The 10,997-nt window shown below is 47.7% G+C and overlaps 1 long non-coding RNA gene across 1 annotated transcript; it reads right to left on the bottom strand.

Moving 5' to 3' along the window:
* Positions 1-9,505: 9,505 nt before the first annotated feature.
* On the bottom strand, positions 9,506-10,531 carry LOC145803100 (uncharacterized). The gene is made up of 3 exons (XR_014345206.1): positions 10,161-10,531; positions 9,746-9,907; positions 9,506-9,659 (listed from the first exon to the last, which is right to left on the bottom strand). It is a non-coding gene; the product is annotated as an uncharacterized LOC145803100 (long non-coding RNA).
* Between the last annotated feature and the right edge of the window lie 466 nt (positions 10,532-10,997).

Genomic DNA, 10,997 nt, shown 5'->3' with positions numbered 1-10,997 from the left:
ATCTCCGAACTTGACCTTTTAGTGTCTGGTTTTGCACCAAACACTTGTGTTTTGCCTTGGAAAGGCAGGGTGAGGCTTGTAGACCATCCCCACCCACCACCGGCATTGGCTAGATGCCACCGGCTGGTTTTTGCTGCCACCGGCAATACAGTTTGCCGGCCGGCACTCTTTGTTGCCGGTCGGCACTTTTTGTTGCCGACCGGCACTCTTTTTGGCCAAGATGGCATTTTTTGCCGGCCGATTGCTGTTCATCTGCTTTTGCAGATATTTTTGGACAGCTGTATTGCTTTTGCTCCCCTCCATACACGTGTATGGAGGGATCTCCCTCTTGCAAAGCTTGTCTTGTAAGCTTTACAAGAGGCATATAGAGAGAAGCTCTCTCTAAGGCAAAGAAGAGAGCCTTTAGACATTTTTGAGAGAGGAAAAATACAGAGGAGAGCTCTGGTTTTCTAGGGTTAGGGTTAGACATACACAACCTATCTCTCTTTCCCTCTCATTTTGCACACTAGGTGTTTTGTGTCTCACTATTGCACACAAACACCTAGTGTTTCACCTTCCTCTTGGAGCTGAGGTTCCAAAGAGTGTGTTTTGAGATTTTGGTGTTAGATTCAAGCTCAAGGAGGCCATTGGAGCATCTTTGTTGAAGAAGGCATCAAGGGTGAGATTCTAGTCCTTTTTTTCCCCATTCTTGCATCAATTTTCTACTAGTCTTAGAGCTGTTTTTGTGATTATTGTATAACATAAAAAAGTTCTGTTTTTAGGCCCTCTTTATTGTTCGTTAAGAGTGTTTTGTTGTTTGAGGGTTGTTGACCACCCTTAGGCCTTGAAAAGCCTCATTTTGAGCCATTTTGTGCTAGCTCCGGGATTTTGGTGTTGGGGTCTCTTCACCACTGAAATCTTGAGGGATTTCAGTGGTGAAGATGATGCCTTGAAGTCCCAAGAAGGAGAGGGCCACCCCCTCTCCTTGTTGTCCTTGAAAAGGGCATATTTTGGCCTCTTGAGAGAGCATTATGCTTGAGTGTGTGTTGAGCATATTTGGTTTGTTTTTCATGCTTATATATCCATGATATAACATGATTTCAAGTTGGTTTTGGGAACTCCATGCATGTTTAGCATAGTTGCCATGTAATGCCCTATTTGTGCCTTAACATGTTCTAGGTTGTTAGCCTTTGTTGGAGCATGTTTTAGGCTTGTATTTGTGAAGTTTATGTGCTTATTTTGACATGTTTTAGCTCTGTCCATAATCGTTTGGGTTGATCTTTGCATGCATTATATAGCTCCTTTGTATTTGGGCTTGTTGGCCTTGAGTATGTGCATGTGTAGCATGCCATCTTTGCATTGTTTTGGTGATTTGGAATCATCCTACATGCTATTTCAGTCCCATTTCCATGCTTGTTTGATTACCTTGCATGCCTCTTTAATGCTTTGAAAGCATGTGTTGCAATGCTCCATGTTTTGGTCATGGTGTATGCCTTTGTATTTGGGCCACTTAGATGCCATCTAAGGAGTCCTTTGGCCTTGTTTTAACATGCTAAAAATCTGTTTTTAGTTGTTTAATGCACGCCATGTTTGGTCATGATAAGTGTAGTTCAATGCCTTATTGATTTGCCTTGAACACTTGGACTATTTGTTGCATGCTTGACTTGATTTATAACTTGATTTGGCATCATTTTATAACATGATTTTAAGGCTCATGTTGCATGCTAATTTGTCCATGTTTCCTTCTTTCAAGTGTGCTTGAATGTTGTTTGATTTATGCTTAAGTGTTGGTCCTTATGTGCATGTGTGTGTGCATGCCATTTAGCCCTCACCTTTTAGCACAATGGCTACTGTTTTTGGCCTATTTTAGAGCAGCCTAATTCATGTATAAGTCCATCTTGCCATCCATTTGCATTGCCCTATGTATGCTTGCATGATTGCATAAGTGCCTTGCCATGTCACGTCGCATTCCTAGCTTGTATGCCTAGGTTGCATTGCATCTTGCATGCATGCCTTGTCCCTTGACTTGGGTGATAGGGATTGGGAGTTTTGTTTGATTGGTTTGCATTGCATTTGAAACCAAAGTTGCATACTTGGTTCTTTGGGCCATCATGCATGGAAATGCGTGATTGGTGGTCCAAGAACCGAGGCACATGTCCCTTTGAGTCATTACAATGATAAGAGACATGGTTGGTGCATACATGCCTTGAAATATGCTGCCATGCCTTGTTTTGCCCTCTGTTGCTGTGAGTTGCAGGTTCTGCAGGAATACTCTGCCGACCGGCAGTGTAATGTGCCGACCGACACTATTTTCTCTGCCGACAGCTTCAACTTTGTGCCGATGGCCATACAACACTGCCGGTGGAAATTTCATCTAGCCGGTGATGATCCCCTCTGTCCAAGGATGTAGTCCTGAGGTTTTGACAACCTCCAGAGGAGGAAAGGGAGGAAAACAGAGGCAGCTTGCGCATGGCGGCGCGCTTCTCGAGACGTTTTACTATTTTCCTAAAATTAGTTAATTTGTTAATTAATTAATTTGTAATATTTAATTAGCTTGCGTAGTTAATTAATTTGTAATATTTATTCGGTCCCTCCGAGCGAGGGCAAATCTGTAATAAGTGTGTGTGGGTGGTGTGTATGTCTTCCAACCTCACTTCTTTCTTCCCTTTTACTTACCCGCTTTAATGGTTAGTATTAGGGCACGTTTAATTTAGCATACCTTATGCTATGCATGTGTGCATCCATGCATTTGTATTACATGCATTAGGCTCGGTACATCACGCTAACTGCATCAGTACTTCAATTCCGAACTGAATATGTGTTAATTGTGCATTTTCACATGACATGTCTAGGATTAGCCGAGCCTATCTTAGCGACATTTTGTATGCGATGCATTAGGCACTTCACATGGACTTGGATCATGCATATTTGCTAACAAGTTCTTTGTTTTGGCACGGAGTACTATGTAAGTATTTCCGCTTTAGCATATCGCATGAGTGTGAATGTTACCATGACAGCATGCTTAACATGTGGCTAGATGCTTATGTGTTAAACTGTTTTGAATGCCTGTGGGTGAAGGCCGGATTGTTTGAGTTGGAAAAACTCGTTGAAATCCGTATTTTAGCCTACTTGCGAGTAGCAAATTCCAAAGCATTTTCAAACCAAACGGATATGCAATGTTTATTTCCAAATTAGGCAATCTAGTCTATACTTGTTTGCTGTGCGCATAACATAGTAATTCTAGGCTAATAAATGGAATAAGAACATGTAAAGTTTTCAAAAACGGATATCACGGTTAGTAGAGGCCGGTCTTCGGACCGGGCGAAAGGGGGTGCTCATAGCTGACCTTCCCCGATCGTACCCAAGCTCCCGAGCCGAGACAACTCCGGTGATGACGGACACGTGGCCTTCGGCACCGAGTCAGGGTTTCCTAAATTCTCCCATTTAAAAATATTTAGGTGGCGACTCTGTATCTGGCAAAGCAGTCCATGTTTGGCACTACTTTTTCAAAAATCTGTTTCTCAAAACGATTTGCCAGATTTGGACTCTTTGGTTCAGATTAAGAACCGTGACACAAATCGAGTCTGAACTGTAGCATCGAGGCCCACGCGGGCGCTGCTACAGTTTCTGGTGACTCTGCTGGGGAGATTTAGAGAGTTTGACTCGAACTCGTGATATCCTGTTTTGATCTCATTTATGTGTTTCTTTGCATTGCATGTGCATTGGTGCGCCTAGGAACACAGTGTTTGCCATCTGCCATTCCTGAACGGTTTGCCGGAGGCTTGTCTTGTCAAGGCATGTCCATAAGGCTGACCGGCTATGGGCTCTGACAGTATGGGAACGCAAACCTCGGTTTTACCGGGGCACCCCTTTTTGACCATTCGACCTAGTGCATATTCGGAATCCATAGTGACCATTCCAAGCTAGGACAGGTTGCTTACCCGATGCTAAGTTGTTTGAAACCGCTGTGTGCGTAGTGAAACCCTAGCTCCTGACAAAATAGGACAGGGAAACCCTACCCCAACATAGGGGTGTTTTGTTCTCTTTTACTTGCTATGTGCTTTTAGAGTGTTGCTCTACAGGAACGCACATGTCAGTTTGCAAGTTTGAGTATCAAACCTGGGGACACCAGTATTAGTATCAGTTGTGAGAATCAGTTATCCGCGGGTATTGGTTCAGCTTTCGGGAACAGTGACTTCTGGGAACAGTGATCAGCAGTAGGGTACAGTTGTTTGGCTACACCCGTGATTGATCAGTTTGGGCTGAAATGCTGTCTGTTTTTCTTTCAGTTCAGAGAGTTGCAGAGTTGATACTGAATAACCAGTGTCTCCCCCTTGCTGAGGCAGGATTTATGGCGGCGCCAAGTTCAGAAGAGATTGTGGTTATGACGACTGTATCGGAGCAGGGAACCACTCCGCAAAGTGAGGCCAGCATCAGTATGTCATATCCGCCCAGGATGCCCGTTGTACACCCGGTCTGGACTCCCCAGTTATACCAGGCTCGTGAGCCCACCACCTTCGAATTGATGGGGATGATAGGCGATCTCCAAAGGTCTGTGGCAGACCTCGCCTATGGAATGTCGGCTTCACCGCCAGCGGCACCGTATGCCGGGAATTTTGTACCACAGGAGCCCCCGCTACTGAGGCGGATTGTGATAGAGCTCAGCCAGCCAGAGGTGGCTTCCGGCTATAGCCACGACATGCCAGCACCAACCCAGGCCCTCGATCAGGCTGAGGCCAAAGGAAAGGACAAGGCAAAGATAGACGCCGACCCCATTGAGCAACTGTTGTGGGCAGTCGAGGCTTTGAAGGCCAGAGGGATGAACAGGCAACAAACATCTGCAATAGTGACCAAAGCTGTAGATGATGCTTTCCCCGCTCCGATCAAAGGCAGCTCAAGCCAGACGGAAAACCGGGATGGGCCCCGTCATGCCCAGACAATTCCAGTAGCTCCCACCCCTGCACCGGGGAAGGTTCAAAAAGCCAAGGCAGCGCCAGCTGATCCTTTCGCCAGCGCATCTGGCAAGAATCCTCAAACTGCAAAGTACCTGCCCCGAGGGCGCAGGGTCTTTCACGACCTCCACATGCCTTTGTCTAGGGCATTGTTGATATTGGCGAAGAATGGGCATCTTAAGCCTTTGGAGTCCCGGCCACTCCCGAAGAATCTCCCCGCTACTCATGATGCTACCTTGTACTGCGCGTACCATCAGCAGTCCGGTCACAGTACCGATGGATGTTCCCGCCTTCGTCATGAAGTGCAGGATTTGATTGATAACAAGGTTATCCTACCACCCACCTCAGGCAAGCCCGTCACCACTCAGTTGTTGGATTTCGAGGGCTCAGATACTGCGAGTATGTAAAGTGAACCGCCTGCGGGCAACATTTGGTGTAGTTTGGATGTAGCGTCTGGCACGCATTTTTGAGCATCGGTGAAACCGAGTTTTGTAAATCCTGGCTTGGATGTCGAGTCAGTCTTTTGTTTTGAGTCTGTCTCTTTGTCTTGAGTCAGTCTTTTTTGCTTAAGGGTCTGTCTGGTTGTATCGAGTCAGTCCCCGTTGTATATAATACCAGGTGATTCTGGGGTTGTTGTCCCGAACACCATTTTGTTTTGTAATTATTATATGTTTTTTTTGTTTTGAGTCTGTTTCTGCCGAGGGGCCAGTTTCACCAACAGAGCCGATTGAAACAGCTGTTGCTATCTCAACCTTCATGCTTGCTTTCAGCATAAGGACCAGAGAATTTGAATGGGCTGACAGTACATCTCGCCTGCTCTCCTGTGTGCCCAAACTCATTGCATTAACCTAAATTTTTTCAAAAAAACAAACTTTTGAACACTGCGGTGATGAAAACGAAGAGGAAGGAATTCCTCGGGTTTTGCAAAATTTTGATCATTTTGAGAGAAAGAGAGGCGTGCTAAGCCTTTTTATGAATGAAATCATGCTTGTCGGCGTGAGTACTGAGAAGGACCCTGGCCTGATCCAGATTGGTTCCACACTATCTTCGGTGCGAGCGATTCGTCGCCTTCTTAAAAACTTTCAAAAGCAAATGTTTTACGCGGCCCTGCGAAGACCTGTGTGGAATCACTCTTGAGATTGCGCAGCCTAGGATCGCTCTCAGTCTCAAGATTCAACCTATTTGTTTTCCGAGTTTGAACCCGTTCAGAATATTCAGAAAGTTCAACGGACAAACGCCATGGAGGCCCGTGTGGCCAGTTTCGAAACAGCCCTTGAGCAGGAGGCACCAAAGCCGAATCAGAAGGAGTAGATCTCGTCGGAAGAAGCTCGTAGAGCAACCGGGATGGATTCTCCGCGAATCAGTGCAACAGCCGTTCTCCTAGATACAGAGAGGCTTCAATTTCAAAAAAACCATTTGGCATGGACTTGCTACACTTTTACCCTTTGAGAGGCTCGCTGGGCCGAAAACCCAGAAGGGCGGCCCAGGCAAAAGTTAGAGCAAGAGAAAAATACAACAAAAAAAGAGAAAAATACAAAAAGAAAGATTGAAAAAGAAGAAAAGAAAAAAAATAGAAAAGAAAAGAAATGAAAAAGAAATAGAAAATGAAAAGAAGCTCGCAAGGTCGAAAACCCGCATTGGGCGCCTTGGCAAAAATAAGAGCCAAACAAAGTGAAGGTTAAAATACCCGAGTGTACCTTAACCGGAACTACGTAAGGCTTGATTCCCATGTTTGGGATACGTAGGCAACTTCATCATGAAGTCCAACCCCCAACGCTTTCATAAGCGTCTCAGTCCATGCAATGGTTTCGATTTCATCTCAAAGTCCAGTGGCCAACACCCTTCAAGGCGACTGTGTCCATATATGTGTTGTGACCGTCTTCGTCATCGCTGTGTCTAAGAGCTCGACCACCGCCAATGAAGACTGTCTGCGGATTGCTGCGGCACCATCCCAAACAAGGGGCAACTTTCCGTTGCCACAAGCCGCTGCGAGCCGCCATTCAAACTAGGGGCAACTTTCCGTTGCCCCCACCCACCCCCTTCAAACCAGGGGCAATTTTCCATTGCCTCCGATCCGAGGTTGCGCATCTCGAAGGGTAAGTTTCATGCTCGTTGAGCATTGACTGTTTGAAAAATAGTTTTGAAAATTTTTACTGAGGTTGACTATTTTCTCGAAAACTATTCTATTTTCCAAAACTGGACCTTTGTCTTGGACCCAAAAAGGAAAATTTTCAGTGCTTGCTGCCTGACTTGCACGGTTTTCAAATCAAAAATCGAACAAGTACGTTAATCCGACTCTCGTTTTGATCAAAACCGTTTTAGTAGAAGACCAAAACAAAAAGAATGGTCAAAGTGATGAACTAGGGGCACAGTTGAGTCAGGCGTTCTGTCTTTCCCCCGTCACCAACGTACTTGCCAGAAGAGCACTCTGCCCGCCGGAAGAAATAGCTGTGAGCTAACGGCATCAGGCGTGAACCCGCAACTTCCTATTCATCCATTAATCACCCCGGGGAGGGATGAAAAATGAGAGATTGAAGAATAGAGAGGTGTGAGTTGAGAGAAAAGTGAGGAAAAGGGTTTTGAGAGAAAATCCGAGCTTGAGAGTCGAGTGATGTGAGGATCACAAATCAGAAAGGGTGGGAAACAATACCCAGATTGAACTGGCTCCTCGTGGTCCGAGGTCTCCCATCTTCGTTTACGCGTCTGTGTGTCGTGTCTCTTTCATTTGACGGTCTCGTCTTTTGTTTTGAGTCTCTCCCGAGCGTGTCTCGTTGTGTTTAGGTCGTGTACCTATATTTGAGTCCTCCCCGCTGTGTTCAGTGGTAGGCTCGATATCCCGGTTTGAAAAACCCTCATTCGATTTCAAAAATCGCTTATGCTTAGAATGCTGTGCCATTCTCTACATTTGAACGTGTCTCGACTCCAACCGGTTCCATCTTTGAGGTCCGTCCTGTCAGATTGGGCTGTTTGTTTGAGAATTGCCGTGTGCAGAATGAAACGAATGCTGTGTTATGGGCTGTATGCAGGTTAATCCCCAACAGAGTAAGGGCTGTGTGTCCAGAATCAGGCAGTGGGTTGCTTGGGTTATTTTGCTGTTGGCTGTTTAAGTCATCTGATTATTACAGTGCAAATGTTTAATTTTCAGACAACCAATCAATTCCATTTACATCGAGGTGTAACATGATGAGATGCGATGCAATGCATGAAATGTGTAAATGCGAACACTTTTTCAGATAAAAAGTCTGTTTCATTTACTTAGCTTTTCAAATGTACAAGTTTTGGAAACAAAAATCTGCCTGCGGCAGTACAAGGTAATCTATCTACCAACAAAAAGAAAAGTACAAAGAAAGAAAGAAAAGATAGCAAAAATCTGCATCTATGTCCAGCGACTCCAAGGGCTGTCAGTCCGTCCTGGTCCTCTTCCTGGACGAAGGTTCAGGAGCATCATCAGCATCGTCGTCAGAGCCCGAGCTAGAACCGTCTCCGGTCTCCTCCTCCGATGACCCTGCCTCCGCCTCTGACTCCTCGTCGTCGTCATCGTCCGGGACTGGAGCTCGCGAGCTACTCCCGACGTAAGTACGCCCTCCCCTGGTACGGGGAAATATCCTGCCCTCCTCATCTCTCCTCCGAGCAGGGACAGAAGGTCTAGCTGGAGCACCTCCTGCCATGGGAATCTGGAAAGGAGGCTGAAAAAGTACACAAAAGTGAAATGCATCAGCATGCCGTGAGCAGTTTATCAGTGCAGAATGCCGTGTGTGAATACAGTGTATGAATGCCGTGAGCAGTTTAACAGTGCAGAATGCAGAATGTGAGTACAGGGTAAGAATGCCGTGAGCAGTTTGTCAGTGTAGGGTACGGTGCAGAATGCAGTGTATGCAGTGTTCAGATACTGTGAGATCAGTGTATCAGGTGTTGTGCCGTGCATCAGATTATGTAAAGCAGTGTATGAATGGTTTGAGGCCAGTGTCAGAAGGACATACCGGTATGCTGTAGAGGGCTAGGAGATCAAATGTCCGCTGGAGCATCCCCATCATCGAGGCATTCATCGCCAACGACTGACGGGTGTACTCAGAAGAAGCCTGCAAAAGTATCAGATGCATCAATATTCTGTGGAATATCAAGTAAACTGAAATGAATAACTGTACAAAATGCAGTAGAACATACCGGCGGAAGGTTGGGGACGTCAATGAACTCGTGACCAGCCGGTGGAGGGGCGAAGGGGATCTGATAGGTCGACCCACCCTGCCCCTGGAAAGTCAGTACAGCGGGCAGGGCAGGCCAGCCAGCTCCTCGTCCTCCCCGCGCTCCACCCCTACCACGGACCCGGGCCCTCCTCGAAGATCCAGCCCCTGCTCCTGCTCCGGCCCCAGCCGCCGATGCTACAGGCCTGGCCCCCTCTGCTCGACGGCCGCTCAAGGGACGCATCAGGTACGTCCGCACGTACTCCTGATAGTCGCCGGTGCCTCGGAAGCCGACCTCCTCCCAGCCGATGGAGTAATCATCCAGCTGCTCAGTGGTCAGCCCCTCAGTCTCCCTCATCTCTGCAGGAGGGTGTGCCGGGACTATCTGCTCAGGTAACCCGAGGGTCTGGCGTAGAAAACGCTCCCCCAGGTACCAAGCCCGACAGACCGGGCCCTCTAGCAAGATCCAGAAACGCGAGGTCTCCTCAGCACCAGGGAACCGACCCCGCATCGCCGACGGCAGCGAAGCCCATGGCCGCCATGTGATCTGAAAGTGACAGACAGTTTGTTATCTACTGTTATTGAAATATGCAGTGGGAAAGCGAAGCTAAATGAACTGAAAGTAAAGCATACCTCGGCCGGAGTGATGGTGTCGAAATATCGGCGGAAGAAGCCGAACGTCTCCCGTGGTCGCAGGGTGCATCTCCCGTCAAAGCGACTCGAGAACGGGACAGCCGGAGGAGGCTCCGCAACTGGCACAGGTGCAAGCCTAGGGAAGTAGGCATAAACCCACAACTGCAAAATAGATGTCAGTATGACTATCAGAAAAAGCAGGATATACAGAATGAAGCAGAAATGGCAGAGTCGTGTGTTGAGCCGTGTATTGTGTGCAGTGTACAGTGTGAGCAGTGTACAGTCAGTGTAAAGCAGAATGTATGTGTGTGCCGTGTGTACAGTATACAGTGAGTGTAAAGCAGACCGCAGTGTGTGTAGTCTACAGAGTACAGAAAGTACGAGACAGGAATGAAAAAGTGGAAAAGAAATGTACCTCCCAAGCCCGCCAGTAGCCTCCAAGCAGCTGGCCGCTGCCGCGAGAAGCCGAGCTCATATAGCCGTACAGGGTGGCCAGAGCAGCGCCACCCCAGTCGTAGTGCAAGATGTCCCGGACGTCCACCAGTGCGCTGAGGAGACAGAGAGGCACGGTGTTCGCCCGGTCGACGAAGATAGTAGTCCCGAACAGGAACATGAGGAAGCCGCGGGCATACCTCTCCACGTCCTCCTCGGTCATCTGCACCTCCTCCCCTAATGCGGGCTGGACCCTGAACTGTGCCTCGAACTAGGAGTATCGGACGAAGCCTGGACGAGCTAGCGGTGGCGCCTCCCCCAGTAGATGGACCTGAGCGGCGGTCCACTCATCCATGTCGGTGTCGAAGGGGATCGGATCCCCCCTACCCCGATGCCTGTGAGCATCGAGAAGTCATAAGGGGTCATCGTCATGTCCCCTGCAGCAGAAAAATGGAAAGAATCGGTGGTGTCCCACCACCTCTCCGCCAAAGCAGCGAGAAGAGGTCTGCATGTGGAGAGCCTAGAGAGCCCTCGGCAGAAGGTGCCGAAGCCCGCTCGGTCCACGATGCGCTGGACCGCATCAGGGAGCTCGTCATACCACTCCCGAGCACCAGTATTCCCATACCCGCGAATGGTATAGGAACCCTCCTGCAAACAGAAAATGACAATTGCAAGACAACATTCAAAATGCAGTTGTGAAAAGACAGATATGGCATGTATGCAAGTTTGTCAGATTCAGGCAAATACCGGGTGCCGGTGTGCTTACAGTAAAATACGTGTGCTGTGTCAGCATGTTTAGGTGTTTCAGAACAGATGTAGC

Source organism: Camellia sinensis, chromosome 11 (assembly GCF_055761805.1).
Source record: "Camellia sinensis isolate YWXY chromosome 11, ASM5576180v1, whole genome shotgun sequence".
Classification (NCBI taxonomy): domain Eukaryota; kingdom Viridiplantae; phylum Streptophyta; class Magnoliopsida; order Ericales; family Theaceae; genus Camellia; species Camellia sinensis.
Note: the sequence above shows the minus strand (reverse complement) of the source record. Positions and strands in the feature narration are given on the sequence as shown.